This window comes from Hyperolius riggenbachi, chromosome 9 (assembly GCF_040937935.1).
Source record: "Hyperolius riggenbachi isolate aHypRig1 chromosome 9, aHypRig1.pri, whole genome shotgun sequence".
Lineage (NCBI taxonomy): Eukaryota > Metazoa > Chordata > Amphibia > Anura > Hyperoliidae > Hyperolius > Hyperolius riggenbachi.
In genome coordinates, this window is record NC_090654.1 from 31,439,548 (window position 1) to 31,464,118 (window position 24,571).

At 44.6% G+C, this 24,571-nt stretch overlaps 1 protein-coding gene across 1 annotated transcript in view; it reads right to left on the reverse strand.

The window, feature by feature from the left end:
* Positions 1-24,571, reverse strand: part of LOC137531535 (nuclear receptor ROR-gamma-like) — a 66,125-nt gene that overhangs the window by 20,486 nt on the left and 21,068 nt on the right. The gene's annotated exons all lie outside the window — the stretch shown is intronic.

The following is a 24,571-nucleotide window of genomic DNA, read 5'->3' on the forward strand; positions in this document are numbered from 1 at the left end:
ATGCAAGTTTTCCAATGGGGCCCCCCCAAGCACTCTACACATAACAATTGATACGGCGCACCAAAACCTGCAAATGGCAACTACAGTGTCAGAGGTGCAAGAAGGGAATGGGGAACAGTTTGCTGATGATTACCACTATTCAGTATATATAGAAGTGATTATTATGAGCACAGGACCAATAGAGAGCTAATACTGTAGTTGAGGGAGGGCCCCGGTGTAGTCGCAACCTCTGCACCCCCTATTGCTACACCCCAGGCCCCCCAACACCTTAATCTCTAGTTATCTGGCTTGTAGTCACTGCCATGTATCCCCTTTTTCTTATTTCTCTCTGCTTCATCAATAGGGGAATGATAGCTGAGTGAGTTGTGCGCCCCCTCCTACACTGCGCCCTGAGGCTGGAGCCTCTCTCGCCTCTGCCTCGGCCCGGCAAGGCAGAGAGATAATTGATAAACACAGGATGGTAACAATGTTTGCTCCCATGAAAGCAGGAAGTAGACACACTGCAGATCTATTGCAGGATTTGTATCAGCTGTAACAAAGAAATGTCTTTCTTTAAAGGTTATTATGCTTTTGCATATCTTTTAGAGCAGACAGGAAGTTCAGGTCCGCTTTCCATGGACTCTTTCTAAAACCTCCTTGCAAACCACGTAACTTGCTTTGCAAACAAGACTTCCAGGAATTCTCAGCACTAGCAATATTACCGTTACTACCGCTAGCATTACGCAATTAGCATGACCCGCGGACCGGTACAGTGGTGTTGAGAGCGTTAATATGGTAACGCAAGTTCCATAGCAACCCTACCATTTCTACCAATTTCTGCTAATTGCAGAATTCAGAACTCTGACGATTTTAATCTGCTAATTATTCAAAATTACTCAAATTATGCATATTTTTGTGCAATTACAGCCATACGTGATTATGATTTAGACATTTCATTGATTTCGCGTAATCCATTTGTAATTTTGCTTAATTACGCGACATTTCGTGTCATTTTGTGCCAACTTTAATAGCAAAGCTTTCTTACACGCTATCGTCAGCAAAATTGCTAAGTTTGTTAAAGGGAATGGTGGTAACAAGTCAAAAAAATAATTTTTCGAAAAGACTTTCGAAGAGAAAATAGATTTAAAAAATGCAAAGGAAAAATAGTTTAAAACTCAGAAAGGCCTAGCGCACACCAGAGCGTTTCGGCTGCGGTTTGCGATCTGCTTGCCTGTGCGGATCCGCTTGGGTAATGTATTTCAATGGGCTGGTGCACACTAGAGCGGGAGGCGTTTTGCAGAAACGCATACTCCCGGGCTGCTGCAGATTTTGGATTGCGGAGGCGTTTCTGCCTCAATGTTAAGTATAGGAAAAACGCAAACCGCTCTGAAAAACTGCACTTCAGAGCGGTTTGCCAGGCGGTTTTTGTTACAGTAGCTGTTCAGTAACAGCTTTACTGTAACAATATATGAAATCTACTACACCAAAAACGCTTCCCAAAACCGCAAAATGCTATCTGAAATGCTACAGAAAAAGAAGAAAAAGCGTTTCAAAATCTGCTAGCATTTTGCGGATCTGCTAGCGGTTTTTGGTGTGCACTAGGCCATAGAAAAACATTCCTTTACATTTTAATTGATTATCTCAAATACTACAAGGGGCCATATGCAATTAATTTTTTCACCTGAGTTATCCCCTAGGGCCTAGGAGATCATTTTCATCCTCTCTTTAAACTAAATTTTCAGCATTTTACAAATGAAAAAGTAATCAAAAGTTGATGAAAAAGTACTATCAAATATATTTTGAGTATTTTCTTGCTTGCTGGTGGCTTAAAAGGCATCTTATGACACATTGTGAAAATATCACCTTGGAGAAAACTCAGAAGAAAAGGGAACCTAAAATGAGAGGGATATGGATTTTTCCTTTTAAACGGCAGTCACGCTGATCTATTTGGCTGCAGTAGTGGCTGAATCACACTCCTGAAACAAGCATGCAGCTAATCTAGTCTGAGGCCCAGTGCACACCAAAACCGCTAGCAGATCCGCAATACGCTAGCGGTTTTGGGAGCTGATTTCAGAGTGATTCTAGGCAGGTTTAGAGACGTTTTCTAAACATGCCTAGTGTTTTTAGGAGCGTTTTTGTGTAGCAGATTACACATATTGTTACAGTAAAAGCTGTTACTAAACAGCTTCTGTAATAAAAATGCCTGGAGAACCGTTCTGATCTAGCGTTTTTCACAGCGGTTTTTAGTTTTTCCTATACTTTACATCGAGGACGAAACGCTTCTGAAAACCGCAAACGTGCAGCAGGAGGCACATTTGCGGTTTGGAATAAACCTCAAACAGCTGGTGTGCACCATCCCATCGAAATACATTAGCCAAGCGTTTTCACTAGCGGATGCGTCTGGCGGATTGCTGCTAAAACCGCTTAGTGTGCACTGGGCCTGACTTCAGTCAGAGCACCTGATCTGCATGCTTGTTCAGGGGCTGTGGCTAAATGTATTAGAGACATAGGATCAGCAGGGGAGTCAGGCAACTGGTATTATTTTAAAAGGAAAAATCCATATACTTCTCAGTTTAGGTTCTCTTTAATTTTTTTTTTTCTTATTCCCACAATCGCTGGCGATTCCCAAAGATGCTTAGCCAATGTATTTTAATGGGACTGAACCCACTAGTGCAATTGCGAATGCGATTAGGGGTAATCGCCATTGCAGGAAATGCAGCATTTTGAGCGCTCAATGATAAATGTATAATCACTTTTAAAAGCGATTGGGGGGCCGAGTGACTGCGCTTTCAATAAACTTTAAATACTTACCAGGTGTCCGGATTTCCTGATTCTGTCCCTAGCCCTGCCTACTAAAAGAATAGGTCACAGGCACTTCTCTGATTGGTCCTAGAGAAGCACCTATGACCTCTTCCTGTAGGGGGCGGGGTTATGGACGGAAGCCGGACATTCGACACCCAGTAAGAATAATAAAGTTCATTTAAAAAAAACCAAAACATGTGGATCGCTTCAGAAGCGCTGTAAAGTTTTCTGTATAGAGCTTCCAAGCGTCAGGGAATCGCGATCGCATAGGCAATAGGTATCACTGCACACTGCTCTGCGGCGATATTAAAGCGTTGCAGCGATTGCCAGTGGGCTCCAGATCTAAGGGGTTTTTCCCCTATATGGACCAGAGCAATTTTCACCTTTCAGTGTTACTTCCATTCATTCGCCAATATCTTTATCACTACTTATCACAAAACATCAAAATTATGAAATGATCTAATCATCTACATCTTTTTTTTTTTTTTTTACCACCAATGAGGCTTTCTTTAAAGGACAACTGAAGTGAGAAATATATGGAGGCTGCCATATTTATTTCCTTTTATACAATACCTGGCAGTCCTGCTGGTCTATTAGGATGCAGTAGTGTCTGAATAATGCCAGAAACAAGCATGAATCTAAACTTTCAGATCTGACAATAATGTCAGAAACACCTGATCTGCTGCATGCTTGTTCAGGGGCTATGGCTAAAAGTATTAGAGGTAGAGTGCAGGATAGCCAGGCAACTGGTTTTGCTTAACCACCCTGGCGTTCTGATTAAATCGCCAGGGTGGCTGCGGGAGGGTTTTTTTTAAATAAAAAAAAAACTATTTCATGCAGCCAACTGAAAGTTGGCTGCATGAAAGCCCACTAGAGGGCGCTCCGGAGGCGATCTTCCGATCGCCTCCGGCGCCCAGAATAAACAAGGAAGGCCGCAATGAGCGGCCTTCCTTGTTTTGCTTATATCGTCGCCATAGCGACGAGCGGAGTGACGTCATCGACGTCAGCCGACGTCCTGACGTCAGCCGCCTCCGATCCAGCCCTTAGCGCTGGCCGGAACTTTTTGTTCCAGCTACGCTGGGCTCAGGCGGCTGGGGGGACCCTCTTTCGCCGCTGCTCGCGGCGGATCGCCGCAGAGCGGCGGCGATCAGGCAGCACACGCGGCTGGCAAAGTGCCGGCTGCGTGTGCTGCTTTTTATTTGACTAAAATCGGCCCAGCAGGGCCTGAGCGGCAGCCTCTGGCGGTGTTGGACGAGCTGAGCTCGTCCAGACCGCTCAGCAGGTTAAAAGAATATGGCAGCCTCATTGCTTCAGTTGCAGTTTAACTGGTACATTTTGCTAAGAATTATTTCATTGTAAATACATTTTAACTGGAATAATAGGGAAAAATGAAAAAAAAAAATACATAAATACATTATTTCTCAGTTTTCAGCCATTACAGTTTAAAATAAAACATGCTACTGTGGATAATAAAACCCACACATTGTATTTGCCCATTTGTACCTACTAATACAACATTTAAAATATGTCCTCTCTGTACAATGTATGTTAACAATGTTTTATTTGATGTATTTTTGTGTCCATCACTACTGTAATTACAAGCCCTTATTTGCAAAAAATAACAGTAATATGCCCTCATGACATATATATTTAAAAAGTTGACATCCTTAAGGTAACTATGTATTTTTTTTAAATAATGTCATTTTTTTAACAATTGCTGCTGCTGCACTGCTGCGTGCTCCCGTGCCGCCCTCGTTAACTTGGAGATCAATGAATTGATTTAAGTCCCCGGCAGTAAGACCGACGGCTTCTTTGAGAAGCCGCGATCTGTCTGAAGAAAAAAAAAAGTTTACTATCCTCCCTATACTTCCTGGAAGTGAGAGCGTTCACTTCCAGGACTAAAAAAAATTTTTTTGACTGTGGCCATCTTGTGGCCAAATAGTAAAACTACATTTACATACATTTTTTTAATTAAATAAACACATATTATTACATTTAAAATTAACTGTTTACCTCCAACACCAAAAATTACCGAAATAAAATTTTTAATGACAAAAAAAATTACAATAAAAAAAAATAGTTACCTAAGTGTCTGAACTTTTTAAATATGCATATAAAGAGGATGTATTACTAATATTTTTTTAAATTATAAGCTTGTAAATAGTGATGGACGCAAAACTGAAAAAATGCACCTTTATTTCCAAATAAAATATTGGTACCATACATTGTGATAGGGACATAATTTAAATGGTGTAATAACTGGGACTAATGGGCAAATAAAATACATAGGTTTTAATTATGGTAGCATGTATTATTTGAAAGCTATAATGGCCGAAAACTGAGAAATAATGAATTTTTCAATTTTTTTCTGTTAAAATGCATTTAGAAAAAAATAATTCTTAGCAAAATGTACCACCCAAAGAAAGCCTAATTAGTGGCGGAAAAAACAAGATATACATCAATTCATTATGATAATTAATGATAAAGTTATTGGCGAATGAATGGGAGGTGAAAATTGCTCGGATGCACAACTTGAAAAACGACTGAGGGCTGAAATGGTTAATATATGCAAATGTTTTATTTTGGTAACTATGGAAGAGTGGGGGATTTATGGGGTTAATTTTAATGGGGGATTTATTTATTTTTATTTAATTTAATGTATTAGGGTGTATTTTTACCATTTGGCGACTAGATGTCCCCCCCAGTTGGAAGGAAGTAATGTACACAGGAAGTAATGTTCACTTTCATTTTATCAATGACCACCGGCATCTCATTGATGCCGATGATCATTGATCACAGGCACTTTGATTGGTGAATGGGAACTGTGTACTGTATATACTCGCAGATAAACAGACCCGGGTATAAGCCAAGGTATCCACTTTTCCCTGAGAAACCAGAAAAAACTGATTGACTCACATGTAAGCCCCTCCCCAGTATAGCCCACTCCACAGTAGCCAGATGTGCCCCCAGTACAAGTCAGCCCCTACCCATAGCCTGATGTGTCCTAAGGATGATACAGCTGTGTCTCAAGATACCACTAGATGGCATCCTAGATACTGTATGAGACATAGCGATTTTCACACAGTAGAGAATCTCCGATCATTGCACCGCTGGCGCTGACACATTGCTTGCACGCTGTGCTCCACAAACCAGGGGACACAGGTAGCCTTGAGTAACGCACTCTGAACACCATGTTGCAGGGGATGGAGGAACCGGACACAGCAGGGAGCCAGCTGGCAAGAGCAGGATCACTAGTGCAAGATCCTTACACCCCTCTGCCAGTAACAAAACCTGCTCCACCCTCCGTTCTGCTCCACTGACTCGCATATAAGCCGAAGTAGTAACATTTCAGCACATTTTTTGTTCTGAAAAATTAGGCTTATACGCGAGTATATAAGGTATTCACTGATCAGTTTACTAACCAGCAGCAACAAGAATGTGCGTGGAAATACATGTGAGTGCATGTGGTGGACGATCGTGGTGAGGAACTTATATCTACGCCCCTGAAGCCACTAATAATCACCAACGGGGTGTAGACATACTGTATGTATATAAATATAGGTGGTATCAGCACAGCAGCAGTGGCCTGTGGCACCCTGGCGGTGTGAGCAGCACAGGCAGCAGGAGCAGGGCAATGCAGCAGCAGCAGCAGGTGTAATGTCTGCCAGGAGCATGCCAGACGTGGCACGTGGCACTTGGCACTTTGCACGTGGCACTTTTCACGTGGTACTTGGCACGTGGCACTTTGCACGTGGCACTTTGCAATTGGCACATGGCACTTTGCACGTGGCACTTTGCACATTGCACTTTGCACTTGGCACGTGGCACTTTGCACGTGGCACTGTGCACGTGGCACTTTGCACTTGGCACTTTGCACGTGGCACTTTGCACTTGGCACGTGGCACTTTGCACGTGGCACTTTGCACTTTGCAAAGTGTCATGTGCAAAGTGCCACGTGCAAAGTGCACAGTGCCATGTGCCAAGTTCAAAGTGCACAGTGCAAAGTGCCAAGTGCAAAGTGCCAAATGCAAAGTGTCAAGTGCCGAGTGATACTAGAGGAGAAGACACTAGTGCACACTAACTGTCACACTGGCACTGCTCACAGCACAGCAGTTCTGTAGAAAGCTAACACAGCAGTACTACTACTCTAACAACTACTAGCACTGACTGCAGTACTACAGTACTAACTACACAATAACACCGTAATCTTATTCCCTAACCTTACCTATGCTGTAGCTAAGGCTAGCTGGCCAGCAGGCAGCAACTGGCCTGGTCTGTGCACAGCACACACACAGACACATAGCAGTTGCATCAGCAGCAGCCCTGCAGCACACACTCTGACTGTCACTCACTGAAAGAAATCAAGCTAACTAGCTGTTATCGAATTAACAATATAACAATAAAGTAGTGATAGTGAAGGGGTTAATCACTGAACAGCTTTAGGTTTATCACTGTGTACAGCACTTGCTAGGCCAGCAGCACTGGGGCATGTCTCTCAGTGAGCATTCACAAGCAAGGACGATATTTCTCATCATGGCAGCCCTCCTTATTATACAGGGGGGCTGGCCAGGGTTCCTTTCTGTGATTGGGTGCCAGGGTTTAGGCTGGGAGCCCTCTGATTGGCTCAATGAGGTCAGGTAGGGCTGGCCAGGGTTACCCTCTGTGATTGGTTGCTAGGGCTTCTGCTGGGACTCGGAGCCCTCTGATTGGCTCAATGATGTCATCTCCTTAGTTACAGTATTTGGATCCGGATATCTGGGTATGCAACCAAATATCCACAGATAGCTATCCGGATTTGCACAGAAATCCGGTATCCGAATCCGAATCGGTTAGCTGAAAAAAGGTCGGATTACGGGTTACCGGAATCCGAATGAGCACCACTGGTTGCACTGTCTCTGTAATATATATATATATATATATATATATATATATATATATATATATATATATATATATATATATATATATATATATATATATATATATATAATCTTCTTTTCTTTGTCAGGCTTTGTCGACCCAGGGAGGAGTGGGCTGCCTCAGATGTAATGAATACAAGTTATGCACGCCCCCTGCAGGCTCTGTGTGCTTTGTTTACTCCTCACTCTCTGCTCTCAGTTTCAGCTTGTCTGTGTGAGGCTGAGAGGGGAGGGAGCTGCCTGTCACATGCTGAGAAACTGTGAGAATCCCAGACTGGAGTGCAGATAATTCACTTTATAATAAAAACTTGTAGTATACTGTAACTTGATATATACAGTGTATATATAAATATATATATATATATATATATATATATATATATATATATATATATATACATACATAAACACACACACACACACACACATACACACTTCCTGGTTAGCGGCCATGTTCTTTGTTTGTAAACACTGCCTAAAACTGGCGATTAAAAGCCAGAAACGGGGAGCGGCGTAAAAGGCAAAGAGGGAACCAGGAGATCACAGTGACTCGATTGGTATGTTTTGTATTGTACAAATCGGACAGTACAGATTCTCTTTAAAACGGTCTGTTGCTTCCAGGATCATAAAGGGCCCATGACTAGGGTGATTAGTGGCCGTTTACCGCAAATCCTCGATGCGCTTGCACTTTTTAAATCGCTAACGCAATTGTAACTGTATGGCAGTGATCTCACTACCGCAATTGTCGCTGATCACGGGCGATTCCCGATTAGCGGTTGCGATTGCGATTGCAATGTATTTCGCTCAAAAAACGTGAAAGTGTACAGTGATATTTCCGCATTAATCGCAGAAAAATCACCAGCGCATAACGCTAGCGCAAAGCACTAGCGTTTTGCATTTGCAAGTGTGAATGGGCCCTACTAAAAACGTTGCATGCTGGGAAGCGCTGCTGAAAGGCGACAAATGTTTTTCCGCAAGCTTACAGAAAAGCCTTTGGAACGAGACGTTAGGCTTCCGCAGGTGCCTGGTTCAGACGTCTGTCCATCTGAACCAGCACTTAGGGGTGTTTATCAGCAATCCCATTTCACTGTCTCTGACACAAAGCTTGGCTAGAGAATGTCTATCAAGTTCCGGTGTCCTGTTCCTTCCGAGCAGATAAACATTTGGCTTGGACATGGAATCTCTTGTTACAACTTCACTGGTAAAAAGTGCCCTTGGTTAAAGAGGAATGCTAGCTCTCGTTGCCAATCCGTTGGTGCGTACAGGGGCATTTTTAGGCATAGGCATTACAGGCCACTGCCTGGAGTGCCATTAGTCCTGGGGGGTCGCCATGCCCCTGATTAAGCCCTGCCTTTGAACTAAGCCACACCCCTGAATGAAGCCACACCCCCACAGGTTGTTCTGTCTCTTAGTGCCACAGTCGGCCCCCCTGTGCCACCTCTGCCCCCCTGTGCGTCCAGAGATGCATTAAAGTGAAATGGTGCCCTAGGCAAGCAACGACTTTAGGCCCACACTTAATGGCCACCTAGCCTTTTTGGCAAGACTTTTTTTATCTCTGGGACTCCCTGTATTATGCATCCACCCTATATGGCAAATGGTTTATATTCTCTAGTATGTGGCGTTTTTTTTTTGGGGGGGGGGGGGGGGGGGCTCATCTTGCCTGGAGTGACAAAAAAGCTAGATACACCCCTGGGTGCGTACATACAAAAAAGGATCATGGAAGGGCACCCAGTAATGCCGATAGTAAAATATTGGTATTTGTATTACTAATATTTTACTATTAAAGTGTAAAATATCGGTATTAAACACCGATATTTTACTATGACTAAACCTAAGCCTACTCTCATACAAAACTCCCCCCCCCCCCCATGCCTAACCCTAAACTCTCTCCTCCGGCACAAACTACCTGCCTGACTCCTAACCCTGGGAATACACAATGAGTTTTTTCAGCAGAATTACTGGCCGGTCGTTTTTTCCGATCATTTTCCCGTTCGATTTCCATTCACTTCTATGAGGAAATCGATCAGAAAAAAATGATCAAAATCAGATAGGACCTGTCGGAAATTATCTATCGAGCCATAACATAACTGCCCGACTGCCCCAACCCCGCCACAAGGAAAACAAAAACAAGAAAAAACCCTAAATTCTCCAGCACGGTCATAGACGCCTATAGAAATATCGGCATTGAGCCATAAATTGGGTGCCTAATAAATAGCGGGTAAATAGTGTTAACTCCCAGGCCAGTGCTAGCAATTCTACTATTTGCTTCATCTGGCACCCAATTTACAAGACACCTTTTTTCCGCAGGCCAACTACCATTGTAGCTCCAGCTGCTGGTTCTTCCCTCTCCGTAGGACAGAGTTGGCTTACTTGGCAGAGAGCTGAACACATCTGTACACTTGTCGGGGGAGGGGGGGGGGGGTAAACTGTCACAACAAAGGATCTCAAAGGATCAGCTCAGGTGACATTAAAGACGTAAGGGAAAACAGAATACAGCAGCGACCCATCAGATATACAATATATATTTTCCCCCCGAGAAAATGAGACCATCAAGATTAGTTGGCAAAGGAGTAAACGGTTACAGCTGCAAATTTCTGGAGATACGTTTCTTTTGTTCTCCAACTTGCCGCTTGACTTTTCTAAAGCGTTTTGAGCACCTGGCTGACATTTGGGCTCTTTTTAGAATCAACCACAGGAGGCAAACGGCAAGGATTACAACCCAATGAAAAGGCAAGATTTATATCTGTACAACCCAAACAACTATCCCCAAATTTGAGGCTACTCAACACTACATATTCATAAACCAAGCACCAAAGCATCGCTGGCGTGACGCGGTCTTTAGGTAGTTAAGTAGCATCTACAGGGCTCAATCCCTAAAGGGGGGTACTTTTTTTATAGTATTTGTGCTTTGCCAGATTTCTTAAAGTGTATACTAGGTGACGATTACAATCAAACTTTACTTACCTGGGACTTCTTCCAGCCCCTGAAGGTTTTCCTGGTCCAACGCCGCAGCTCCAATGCTCCCCGATGTCCCGCTGGCCGCCCATAAAGCTCGCCAACCCCTTGTGGCTGGTCGGTGCTTCTGTACATGCCTGGGCACTCATGCGCGAATGTGTGCGCACTGCAAGTTTTTTTTTTACTTTTCTTCACTGACTTCTGTTAGTGACGTCATCCACCGGCTGCTGCACTCCCAGGATGCAGTAGTAATTCAGGAAGCCAGCCCAGTCAAGCATGGCTGGCCAACGGAGAATGGAATTCTAAGGGGAAGGGGAAAGGTATGTGTGGTGTGTGTGTGTGAGAGAGCAGCCCTGCGCCCCCTTCTGCATCCTGAACCTGTACTCTGGAAGAGAGGGAGACAGGGTGTAAAGCCATTCAGCCTTCTGTACTTCTCCCTACCCCCCTCCACTCCCAGTACTGATAAGGACCTGGACTTACAGGAATGACACCGCAGTGTCCTAATTCTGCCATGCTAGAGTAAAGGTAGCCACACATCTAGCGATGATGGGCAGATTCAACCAAGAGACAAATCTCTCTCTGATCGAATCTGATTAGAAAGAGATCTGTTGGCTGCACATACACCGCAGGCCGATTCCTGATCAATTTCATGCTGAAATCAATTAAGAATCAGCCGAGTCCCCTGCATCTGCCACCCCTAGTGTATAAATGTGCCCCCCATGTGTGTATATATATACATAACCTGTCCTGTGTTGCCCACTGTGCGGTGCCCATCCGTCTTCCGCTCCTCCATTTGCGCTTCACACGCTGCTGGCATTTAGCGTGCGTGACATCACACATGCGCCACACACTGTGTGCTGGTGGCATGTGAGCCACAAATGGGAGAGGAAGAAACTGAAGACGGATGGGCACCATGCAGGGATTGACACAGAACAGGTAGTGTATAAATGTACACATGGGGGCACATTTATACACTTAGGGGAACAGTGCCAGGGGTTTTGTTGCGTTCATCACTTGCAGCATTTTATAAAGTACATAACAGGGGCCACCTGTACCTGGCTCCCTCTACAGGTAGCACCTATACCTAGCTACCTATACAGGGGGCACCTATACCTAGCTACCTATACAGGGGGCACCTATACCTAGCTACCTATACTGGGGGCACCTATACCTGGCTACCTATACTGGGGGCACCTATGCCTGGCTACCTATACTGGGGGCACCTATACCTGGTTACCTGTACTGGGGGCACCTATGCCTGGCTACCTATACTACAAACACCTATACCTGGCTACCTATACTGGGGGCACCTATGCCTGGCTACCTATACTGCGAACACCTATACCTAGATACCTATACTAGGGGCACCTATAGCTGGCTACCTATACTGGGGGCACCTACACCTGGCTATCTATACTGGGGGCACCTATGCCTGGCTACCTATACTGTGAACACCTATACCTAGCTACCTATACTGCGAACACCTATACCTAGCTACCTATACTGGGGGCACCTATAGCTGGCTACCTATACAGGTAGGACATATACCTAGCTATCTACACTGGGGGCACCTATACCTGGCTTCCTATACAGGTAGCACTTATACCTAGCTTCCTATACTGGGGGCACCTATAGCTGGCTACCTATACATGTAGCACATATACCTAGATATCTATACTGGGGACACCTATAACTGGCTACCTATACAGGTAGCACCTATACCTCGCTACCTATACTGGGGGCACCTATACCTCGCTACCTATACTGGGGGCACCTATAACTGGCTACCTATACTGAGGATACCTATACCTGGTTACCTAAAGACCCATAGCAACAAAAATACTTCAGGAGATCTCTACTACTGATGATTAATGTATGCATGCCAAACGCAGTCCTATGGAGCAGCTCAACACATACACCACCCTGTAAAGAGGTACGATAATGGGGAAAATGAATCCATGTTAGTGACATAGTTGTGGCCGATGGGGGGTGGGGGGGGGGGGGTGGGGGGGGGGGGGAGGGCAGCTCAGCCTCCGTTGGTGGTGGATCTAGTCCCAGGCCTGAGCACGTTGGACCCAGAAACTTCTAGGGGCTGGAAGAAGCCCCAGGTAAGTAAATTGTAATTTTAATTGTCACCTAGCACTGATTTGCTGCCCTCTTCTGTACATCTTTAATGTGCAGCATGTGGAGTGAGACTTCTGACAATCCTGATTAAGTTTTATTGTGCATTTTTTCAGCGCTTATATTGTTGGTTGTTATTGCTGTCTGTGTCACCACTAAGTGGAAAAATGGTGCATATTTGTAGTGGCTGGCTTTATGATATAATGCATCAATTTGTTTATGTCATATGACGTGTATTTTTTTCAACTCCAGTCCAACTTGTTTTTGTCTGACTCATCTATGCGCTCGCCCATCTTTCTCATATTCCCATTTTTTAAATATATATATATGTGCATGCATATTTGTGTGCCTTCATTTCTTGCATCTATGCGCTCAACCTTCTTCCTTGTATATGCATTTTTTGTTTGCACGTGTTTTTTTTATGTATGCATTTTTTTTCCCATGCATTCTGGTGTGCTTGCATTTGCAACCCTGCATCTGTACATTCAACCTTTTTTCCTTGTATTTTCTTGTATTTGCATCGTCACTGAGTTACAGGAAACTAACATCCTCCTCCAGTGGTAGACAGGTCATGTGTATGCTTGGTGTGTATTATATCCCACAAGCACTCTTTTGCAGGTAAGCACTTGCCTGTTTTTAAGTAGCGCTGTTCATTTCCTTGCTATTCACTGAGTTTATGCTTGGTGTGTGTGTGTGTGTGTGTGTGTGTGGGGGGGGGGGGGGGGTGTTGATTTGTAGCAGGTGTGTGGAGGGGATGGAGGTGAAGTCCATGGCCTGGCTATTTCTGGTTCAGCCACACCCAAGATAGTTTGATGTAAAGGACTGGAAACTCCCCTCTCTTCTGCCACACCCCTCTGACATCATCTACCACCGCTCTCCATTGAACAGAAAGTTGCCGAGTGCAAACCAACCGCTTTATAGTTAAAGAGAAACTCCGACCAAGAATTGAACTTTATCCCAATCAGTAGCTGATACCCCCTTTTACATGAGAAATCTATTCATTTTCACAAACAGACCATCAGGGGGCGCTGTATGGCTGATATTGTGGTGAAACCCCTCCCACAAGAAACTCTGAGGACCGTGGTACTCCTGGCAGTTTCCTGTCTGGGAACCTTGCTGCATCGTGGGAAATAGCTGTTTACAGCTGTTTCCAACTGCCAAAAAAACCTTGCAGCAGCTACATCACCTGCCAACAGTAAACATGTCACCATGTAATAAATGTCAGAATGTAAATCGGGGATTTAAAAGATTTTACAGTGGGCAAACACTGACTAAATCATTTATACATATTTATTGTAAAAATGAAGCACTTTTTTATTACATTATTTTCCCTGGAGTTCCTTTTTAACATTAGGAAGGGAATTTGGATAGAAGATAGGTTAGGATTACTAATATCAAAACCTAAATCTTTATAGGCATCATCCTCTTCTGAAAATTCTACCATATGAACCTTCTTGTTCAGGATATAATGAAATGGATTATTGTGTAATTAAAGTAAAGTGGTTCTGTAAAAAAAAGGCGACAATTTTTGAAATAAATTCCCTTCTGTATTGGTGAAGGGTAGTTACAAGTGGACTTCTGTGTGGACTAAGATAATTGAGGAAGACTCCTACAACCAGCCCTGGATTTCTGGGAAGGCCAGGAAGGCCACAGCCTAGGGCAATAAAATCAGATAAGATAAGAAGGGCGGCAGGACTTGGAGAGAAGAGGCCATATGTCAAAGTAAATCATCTCTTCTGGTCCCGCAGCGCAGCTAGCCAGCGCTCTGCTGAATTCCAGAGTTCCCCAATCCCTGCTTCTCTCTCTCACATTTCCTGATGTGTTATAACAATCAGGATCAATCATAACTGTCACCTGATAATCCATTCTTCTGTATGATGGATATACAGATCGATTTGAGAAATACCAGAGATTTACATTACAAAGCAGATAGAACTAAGTTCCACTGAGTTTTAATGCAGGCATTCGCAAACATCAGTGAGCTCAACCAATGTGTGCCTTCGGCAGATTTTCATTACCAAATCCACTTTTTAGAAATAAAATTTTAATATGAACGAGTGTCACCCACTGGTGACTGGTACCATTCGCATTCGGTACATTATTAAAGAGGAGCCCAGTAATGTTTCAACGTTTAGGATAGAATTTCACATTTCAAAGTTCTAGCTTTGATGTGGCCATACACTCCACTGTGTCCCTCTGTACCACCTCTGCCCTTGTCCCACCTTGTTCCTACTTCTGTCCTAGTGATAATCGTAATGTGCTTAATTCTGATTACGCAAAATTTCACGTAAAATTTGGAAATTACAATTACACATTCTTACGATTTTGAAATTGAACTGATTTCACATAATCCATGCAAACTTCCAGAGGGTCCCAGCGTTCTATCGCAGGTTTGCTTTCAAATGTGTAAAATGTGGGAACCAACTTAGCATACCTCCTAATTTTTTGAGATGAGAAAGAGGGAAACTTAAGCCACACCCCTGCCACACCCCTGATCACGCCCCTGATCACACCCTTAAGCCCGGTTCACATTAGCGGTCCAGGTCCGGCTGACCCGGAACGCTCCGTACACAGCGGATGGTGAACGAATACATTGTTAATCAATGTATCCATTCACACTCGTGCGCTGTCCGGATCCGATCCGGGAACGCAGCTCCGGGACGGTCTGGCTTTTTTTCCAACATGCGCTATTTTTCAGTCGGTCCCGGTGCAGCTGCGGACCCGGGACGGATCCTGACGCGAACATGCCGCCCATGCTGTGCAATGAGAAACGGATGTTTCTCATCACACTGGCAATAGGACCGGATGCTTCCAGCACCGGTCCTATGCCACTTGGGGGGCCCGGACTACACGCCGGTATCCCCCATGCTTGCAGTGTCTTTCTGGCACTGCAAAGTATCTAGTTCCGGCTACTTTATTGTAGCCGGAACTGATACATTCCGGATCCGCAACTTGTGCTGCCTTGTGGCCACCGCAGAGACCCGTACGGTCTCTTTGCGGCCACCGGACCCGGACCCCCGGACACTTGCGGACTCGAACCGCAAGTGTGAATAGGGCCTTAGTCACGCATACCATAAACATTTCATAAAAAAATATGTTGTTTTATAATTTAAACCACACTGGTCCTTTTTATCCTGGTTCATTTTCCTTCATATTAACATTTCAAAATTTGTAATATATCAATTTAAAGCATGGGAATAAAGTTAAGAGTCGATCAAACCCTTGTTTTAGTGTATATATATATATATATATATAAAGAGGGACAAAGTCCTGAAAGAGTAGTGAGGAGGAAAGAGCGACAGAGGGACAGTTGGGAGCTATGACTTGGAACTTGGTATAAAGTGTACTGCAGCATAACATCATATTACTAAGTTTAAAAAAACATTTTTTTCTTTTTGCGATTTTCTCAAAAACTACAAGGTCGTTTTGAATTTTTTTTTTTTTACTTGTTCCCATTTTCATATTGGCAGGTCGTTCATAAGTCGGGAGTTCGTAAGTAATCCCTCTGTCAGAAACAAAAAACTTTATCTGCCTGCGAGGAGGCGAAAATGCCAGTACAGGGAGTTCCCGACTTACAAATAGGGATGGCAATGCTTAGGAGAATCCCTGGAGAAGCATGTGATCAGTTTGATCAGCTGATAGATTTGTAAGGTGCTGTGACAATTTCCTGGTTTAACATGATCTTGACCAGCAAATCAGAGCATTACAAATCTATCAGCTGATCAAACTGATCACATGCTTCTTCAGGAGTTCTCCTAAGCAGGGCCGTCCCTACTCATAAGTCAGGGACTCCCTGTATTGGCATTTTTCGCTCATCATTGCCAGACAGATAACGTTTTTCTGTCAGACAGAGGTCAGCACTGAGTGCCTCCACTTTTCTCTGTCGTTGTGCAGCAGAGTTGTGCGTTGCATAGAAGCTCTCGCAGTCATTGAGTGAGCTGGGACCTGTAGACACTCCTGGCTGGGCTGAGGTTAGCAGGGGAAGGAGAATCTGGGGCGCGCTGTGAACGTTGCATGAGGTGAGCGCAGGCCGGGGTACACACAGCTCTTTCCACAGACCAGCGCTGCCTGGACAGGATATGTCACAATCTCGCCAGCCCGGCAGCTGTTGGGTAAGCTGAGGCTTTTTCTGTGGGCGTCAGAGCATCAAAGTGACAGAGAATAGGTGTGTGTGAGTCAGCAGCCTGCGAGAGATATTACTCAAGAGCGTCTGTCACACCGGCGCTGACGGTAAACTCTCACTTTCATCTCTCAGATCCGAACGGGAAGGGAGCGCAGAGAAAAGATTGGGCTTTCCCAACACGGGCTACCTGGCAGTCCACCCACTGGAGGACATCTGTGGGACCCGTCATAGTCGCTGCGGTGGGACCTGTGATAACTGTACGATGTTGTTGCTGTCAAAAGAAAAAGTTTCCCACCTTACTCTTATCCATCTCCCCTCCCCTTAAATGACATAATATTCCCCTTCCATGTTTTAGCTATCTTCCAACACCCCCCACCCCCACCCTATATTAAAATAAAATGTCCCTCTGTTTCCTAGCCAGGGACAGTTCTAGGACCCCCTGGGCAAGTGTAACATGGGGGCTCCCAACCCAAAAGCAGCATTACGGGGTCTTTGTTGCAGTCAAATTTCCCACCAGGGACCATGAGCTGGCTACCCTCAAACACACAACATTTATATCGCGCTTTTCTCCTGGCGGACTCAAAGTGCCAGAGCTGCAGCCACTAGGATGCGCTCTATAGGCAGTAGCAGTGTTAGGGAGACTTGCCCAAGGTCTCCTACTGAATAGGTGCAGGATTACTGAACAGGCAGAGCCGAGATTCAAACCCAGGTCTCCTGTGTCAGAGGCAAAGCCCTTAACCATTACACTATCCAGCCACTACACTGTGTGTACCCCTCTTCCCCCCAGATCACATTCCAACGTAAAGTGAACCTTCGGACTAAAAATCTACTCAGCAGAACTGAAAAGGGTAGGTGTTTCTTTAAAAGTTTCACAGCATCAGAACTTTGTTTTTCTTACCAAAGCATAATTTTTTGCTGCATTTTTAGCTAAGCTCCACCCATCAAAGAAAACTGCCCGGGCTTTTTTCCCTGATGCTGTGCAAAGCATGATGGGATTTCCTATGCGGTTATTCATGTTGCCTAGCAACTGGGAGGGTTGATCAGCACACAGGGCAGTTGGAACTGTGTCTCATGCTCCCTGTCACCTCCTTTCAACCAAAAAGATGGCTGCCCTCATGACATCACAAACCTTTGCCTGTTCTTTTAAAACAGGGTGGGTAAGAGATTATATTACCTATCTATTTTAATTAACATAACTAATGTAACTTAATGACAGTATGTTTGTTTGGGCTGAAGTTCCTCTTTAACTGTTCCATCGAGGACCCTGTAATGTCTTCGGTAGAGTAGAATCTTGCCTTTCCCCGCAGGTGTGCTCCATTGTCAGTCCTTCAATGCTCCATTGTAAGGTCCCAGGCAAACACAGGTATACTAGGGCAAGACACCTTAGGGGCCCCTACAGGCTCTAGGGCCCTGGGGCAATTGCCTCCTTTGCCCTGATCCAAGCTGTTTTTCCAATGCAGCCCTCCCCCCTCCATGTAAAATAGCATTTCCTTCCATATACTACCCTCTTTCCCTGAAAATAAGACCTACCGTGAAAATAAACCCTAGCTGGTATTTTCAGCATGCATGAAATATAAGCCCTACGCCAAACATAAGCCCTAGTGGGAGTTGGAGGAGGAAGAGGTGGTCAGTAAGCGGGGACAGGTTTAGTGCAGTGCCGATTGGGCACCAGTCCTACCATCCCAACATGCAGCAAGGTTATCAGCTGTGTGAGGGATGACAGGGCAGGTGCCTGATCAGTACAGTAGCATACCCTCAAATCCAGGAACAGCACAGTACAAAGGAACAGGAAATGTTCTGCTGAGAGACAGCTCCTGATAGAAATATGACATCCCCTGAAAATAAGCCCTAGCACATCTTTTACAGCAAAAATTAATATAAGACGCTGTCTTATTTTCAAGGAAACACGGGTACCTACTTTCCTGACATAACCCCCCATCATAAAGTAAGAGTCCCCTCCTTAAAGAGGCTCTCCAGTGAAAATAATAAAAAAGTGCTTCATTTTTACAAGAATTATGTATAAATGATGCAGTAAGTATTTTCCCATTGTAAAATCTTTCCTCTCCCTGATTAACATTCTGACATTTACCACATGGTGACATTTTTACTGCTGGCAGCCGGCAGATGATGTCAGTGGAAGGAGAAGCTGCTTGCTTTTTTGGCAGTTGGACACAGCTGTAAACAGCTGTTATTCCCCACAATGCGATGTGGTTCACAGACAGGAAACTGTCAGGACCATGGTCCTGACATCACACCGTGGGAGGGGTTTCACCACAATATCAGCCATACAGAGCCCCCTGATGATCCGATTGTGAAAAGGAAAAGATTTCTCATGGGAAAGGGGGTATCACAGTTTCTCTTTAACCTGGCAGTCCACCTGATATAACCCACATATCATAACCTGACATAATCATAAAATAACATTTCCGTCCGTATTCTACCAGTCCCACCGACATAACTCCACCCACCGTAAAATAACATGTCTCCATATCTTGGCTATTCCCCCCTCTCTCCCCCCTCTTCATTCCCAATCATAAAATAACCCCACCCACTAAAATAGCATTCTCCTCTGTATACTAGCTACCCCCAACAACATAACTCCACCCACTATAAATAAAACAACTCCAGAGGCAGATAAAATCCCTGGATTAACACTACCGAGAATTGCTTAGCAATTATAACCGTGGAAGTCTTTCAAAGCAAGAAAAGCATCTAAGCAGCAATGCAGATATAGAATTTGTCATAACTACCTCCTGTAGTAATACATTCCATATTTGTATTGCTCTTACTGTAAAGAACCCTTCACTAAATAAATGTCAATGGAAAAACTTTTTTACTCCATGCACAGATCATGTCCCCTAGTCCTTTGCACAAGCCTAGGGACAAAAAAAAGCTAATCTGCCATACTTTTATATTGCCCTCTGATGTATTTATGTATACATGTTAAGCACGGTGGCGTAGTGGTTAGCTCTCTCGCCTTGCAGCGCTGGGTCCCTGGTTCGAATCCCAGCCGGGGCACTATCTGCAAAGAGTTTGTATGTTCTCTCCGTGTCTGTGTGGGTTTCCTCCGGGCACTCCGGTTTCCTCCCACATTCCAAAAACATACGGATAAGTTGATTGGCTCCCCCTAAAAATTGGCCCTAGACTACAGTACTTACACTACATAATATAGACATATGGCAATGGTAGGGATTAGATTGTGAGCTCCTTGAGGGACAGTTAGTGACAAGATATATATATATATATACACTGTACAGCGCTGCGTAATATGTCGGTGCTATATAAATACTAAATAATAATAATAATAATAATAATAATTAGATCTCTGCTAAGGCATCTTTTCTCCAGACTAAATAAACCCAATTTATCTAACCTTTCTTGGTAAGTGAGACCTTCCATCCCTTTAAAAGGAAGGTTCAGGGACAATAAGAAAAAAATAAAAATCCAAATCCACTTACCTGGGGCTTCCTCCAGTCCGTGGCAGGCAGGAGGAGCCCTCGGCGCCGCTCTGCAGGCTCCCGGTGGTCTCCGGTGGCCGACCCGACCTGGCCAGGCCGGCGGCCAGGTCGGGCTTCTTCTGCGCTCCATTATGCGTTTCACGCCGGCGCGCTGACGTCATCGGACGTCCTCCGGGCTGTACTGCGCAGGCTCAGTAGTTCTGAGCCTGCACAGTACAGCCCGGAGGACGTCCAATGACGTCAGTGCGCTGGCGTGAAACACATAATGGAGCACAGAAGAAGGCCGGCCTGGCCAGGTCGGGCCGGCCACCGGAGACCACCGGGAGCCTGCAGAGCGGCGCCGAGGGTTCCTCCTGCCTGCCACGGACTGGAGGAAGCCCCAGGTAAGTGGATTCGTATTTTTATTTTTTTTTATTGTCCCTGAACCTTCCTTTTAAAGGAGCATTCCCTTTAAAGGGAAGGTCCAGGCAAAAAAAAAAAAAAAGAGTTTCACTTACCTGGGGCTTCTACCAGCCCCATGCAGCCATCCTGTGCCCTCGTAGTCACTCACTGCTGCTCCAGTCCCCCGCTGGCAGCTAGTTTAGTTTTTGCCGACCTCAGAGGTCGGGGGCCGCATTGCGTACATTTTTACGCATTCCCGCTAGTGCAGGAACATTAAAACATACATTTTTACGCGTTAGTGGTGCAACGCGTAAAAATGTACGCGTTGCACCACTAACGTGTAAAAATGTAACTCATTTTTTTTTTTTTTGCCTGGACCTTCCCTTTAATCAATTTTGTTGCTCGTCTCTGCACCTGCTCTAAAACTTCAACATCCTTCCTGTAATGTGGTGCCCAGAACTGAATTCCATATTCCAGATGCAGCCTTTCTAGAGAGTTAAGGTGCCCATACACTCGTCAGATTGGCAGCAGATAGATAAGAAATGCATCTGATGATCTATCTGATGCGTTTTTAGAACATTTTTTACCAGGATAGAATTCCAATAGATTTCAGTTTGAAATCTATTGAAATTCGATCTGATGGCATTTTTTTGCCATCAGATTTCCATTAAGTTACATAGTTACATAGTTACATAGTTATTTTGGCTGAAAAAAGACATACGTCCATCGAGTTCACACAGTACAAAGTACAACTCCAGCCCGTCCCCCACATACCCCTGTTGATCCAGAGGAAGGCGAAAAAAACCCCACCAGGCATGGTCCAATTAGCCCCAAATGGGAAAAATTCCTTCCTGACTCCAGATGGCAATCAGATAAAATCCCTGGATCAACATCATTAGGCATAACCTAGTAATTGTAGCCATGGATGTCTTTCAACGCAAGGAAAGCATCTAAGCCCCCTTTAAATGCAGGTATAGAGTTTGCCATAACGACTTCCTGTGGCAATGCATTCCACATCTTAACCACTCTTACTGTAAAGAACCCTTTCCTAAATAAATGGCTAAAACGTTTTTCCTCCATGCGCAGCTCATGTCCTCTAGTCCTTTGAGAAGGCCTAGGGACAAAAAGCTCATCCGCCAAGCTATTATATTGCCCTCTAATGTATTTATACATGTTAATTAGATCTCCTCTAAGGCGTCTTTTCTCTAGACTAAATAAACCCAGTTTATCTAACCTTTCTTGGTAAGCGAGACCTTCCATCCCACGTATCAATTTTGTAGCTCGTCTCTGCACCTGCTCTAAAACTGCAATATCTTTTTTGTAATGTGGTGCCCAGAACTGAATTCCATATTCCAGATGTGGCCTTACTAGAGAGTTAAACAGGGGCAATATTATGCTAGCATCTCGAGTTTTTATTTCCCTTTTAATGCATCCCAAAATTTTGTTCGCTTTAGCTGCAGCGGCTTGGCATTGAGTACGATTATTTAACTTGTTATCGATGAGTACTCCTAAGTCCTTCTCCAAGTTTGATGTTCCCAACTGTATCCCATTTATTTTGTATGGTGCTAGACCATTGGTACGACCAAAATGCATGACTTTACATTTGTCAACATTGAATTTCATCTGCCATGTATGTGCCCATACAGCCATCCTATCCAGATCCTGTTGCAATATGACACTATCTTCCTGAGAGTTGATGATTCTGCACAATTTTGTATCATCTGCAAAAATAGCAACATTGCTCACTACTGCATCTACTAGGTCATTAATAAATAAATTGAAGAGCACTGGACCCAGTACAGACCCCTGTGGGACCCCACTGCTAACAGTCTCCCATTTTGAGTACGATCCATTGACCACAACTCTTTGTTTTCTGTCCATTAGCCAGTTCCCTATCTATGCACACAAACTCTTCCCCAGTCCTTGCATCCTCAACTTTTGCACCAGACTTCTGTGGCCAATGCAAACTGATAAGCAATCTCATCAGATCGACCTAAATTTTCCACCCTGCCAGTTCGATGGAAATCCATCGAAATCGATCTAAATCGGCCATCGATCGGTCGATTGGCCAACCGATTTGCAATCGATCGATCGATCGGGATCGATCGGTCGGCCAGAAAATCGGCTGAGTGTATGGGCCCCTTAAAACAGGGGCAGTATCCTGAGTTTTTATTTCCCTTTTAGGCTGGTTTCACAGTGGGACGTTACAGGCGCACGTTAGAGCAGCCTGTAACGCACCCCACCGCACAGCAATGAAAAATCAATGGGCTGTTCACAGTGCCCACGTTGCGTTACAGTGTAACGCTGCCCCATAATATAACGTACTGCATGCAGTACTTTGTAAGTGGCAGAGCCGCGTTAGACTGTTTGCACATGCTCAGTAACGTTGGGGAGGAGCAGAAAGCGGCCAGGCACATGGCTAATTAATATTCACTGCACTCAGTGACGTGCAGTGTTTACTTCCTGGAGCGGCCGCTCTGTGCGGCGATTGGCAGAGCGGGACCATGTGATGCCGCATGCGTCCAAGAGTGCGCATCACGGCATCACGGACGCCAGAGTGAGCTGCACAATGCGGCTCACTCTGACGTCCAAAGCAAAGAGAGCACCAGGCGTTGCGTTCAGGGCACGTTGTGCGACCATAACGTCCCCTAAAACGCAACGTCCTGGTGTGAAACCAGCCTTAATGCATCCCAAAATTGTATTTGCTTTAACTGCAGCTGCTTGGCATTGAAAATGATTATTTAACTTGTTGTCTGTGAGTACTACTAAGTCCTTCTCCATGTTTGAAGTCCTTATCTGCATCTTTATTTTGTATGGCGCTAAGTTGTTGGTACGACCAAAATGCATGAATTGACTTTACATTTTTCAACATTTCAATTTCATATTGCCGTTTACGTGGCCATATAGCCATCCAATCCAGGTCATTCTGTGATATGCCACTATCTCCCTGTGTGTTGATAATTGGTATCATCTGTAAAAACAGCAACAGGACTTTGTACTTAATTTACTAGGAGAAATAAACAAATTTCAGAGCACTGGACCCAGTACTGACCCCTGTGGAACCCCACTGCTAACAGTCACCCATTTTGAATATGACCCATGACCACAATTCTTTGCTTTCTGTCCGTTTACAATTCCTTACCCATGCACACAGACTCTTCCCCAGTCCTTGCATGTAAAATAGCATTTCCCTCCATATCCTAGCGAATTGCTTGTCTTCGAAAGTCATTTAAACAGATGCCTAGAAACATTAAAACCAGGGTAGAAACCCACGTTTGGTGACTCTGCTTGTTTAGGATGACTGATTCCTATATGTTGAGCTGCTTATTTAGCCTTATGGAAAGGTGATGGGGAGGACGAAGTGTTCATAAAGGAATTGCAAACATTGGGGAGGGTGCAGACTTTTTTCAGTGCCTTGTGTAATCTTTCACATGAGTGCTGATGCTGAATGCTCCTCAGTCCAAGAAATGAAAGCTCTTAAAGGACATCCGAGGTGCAAAATAAGCTAATGAGGTAAACTATTGTATCTATCCTCCCCCTCCTAAAAAGGATTTTTTTTAAGCTATCCCACAGTTTTTTTTATACAGGTAGTCCCTGCTTAACGAACGAGATAGGGACTGTAGGTTCATTCTTAACCTGAATCTGTTCTTAAAGCCAATGGGTACCGCTATAAAAATAAAAAAGTCAGATACTCACCTAAGGAGAGGGAAGGCTCGGGTCCTAATGAGCCTTCCCTCTCCTCACCCGGTGCCCTCGGTGCTGCGCTGGCTCCCCCGTTCACGTCCGCCGCCACAGGGACTTCGGAGGTCTTCGGGAGCACTCGGGCTTCCGAA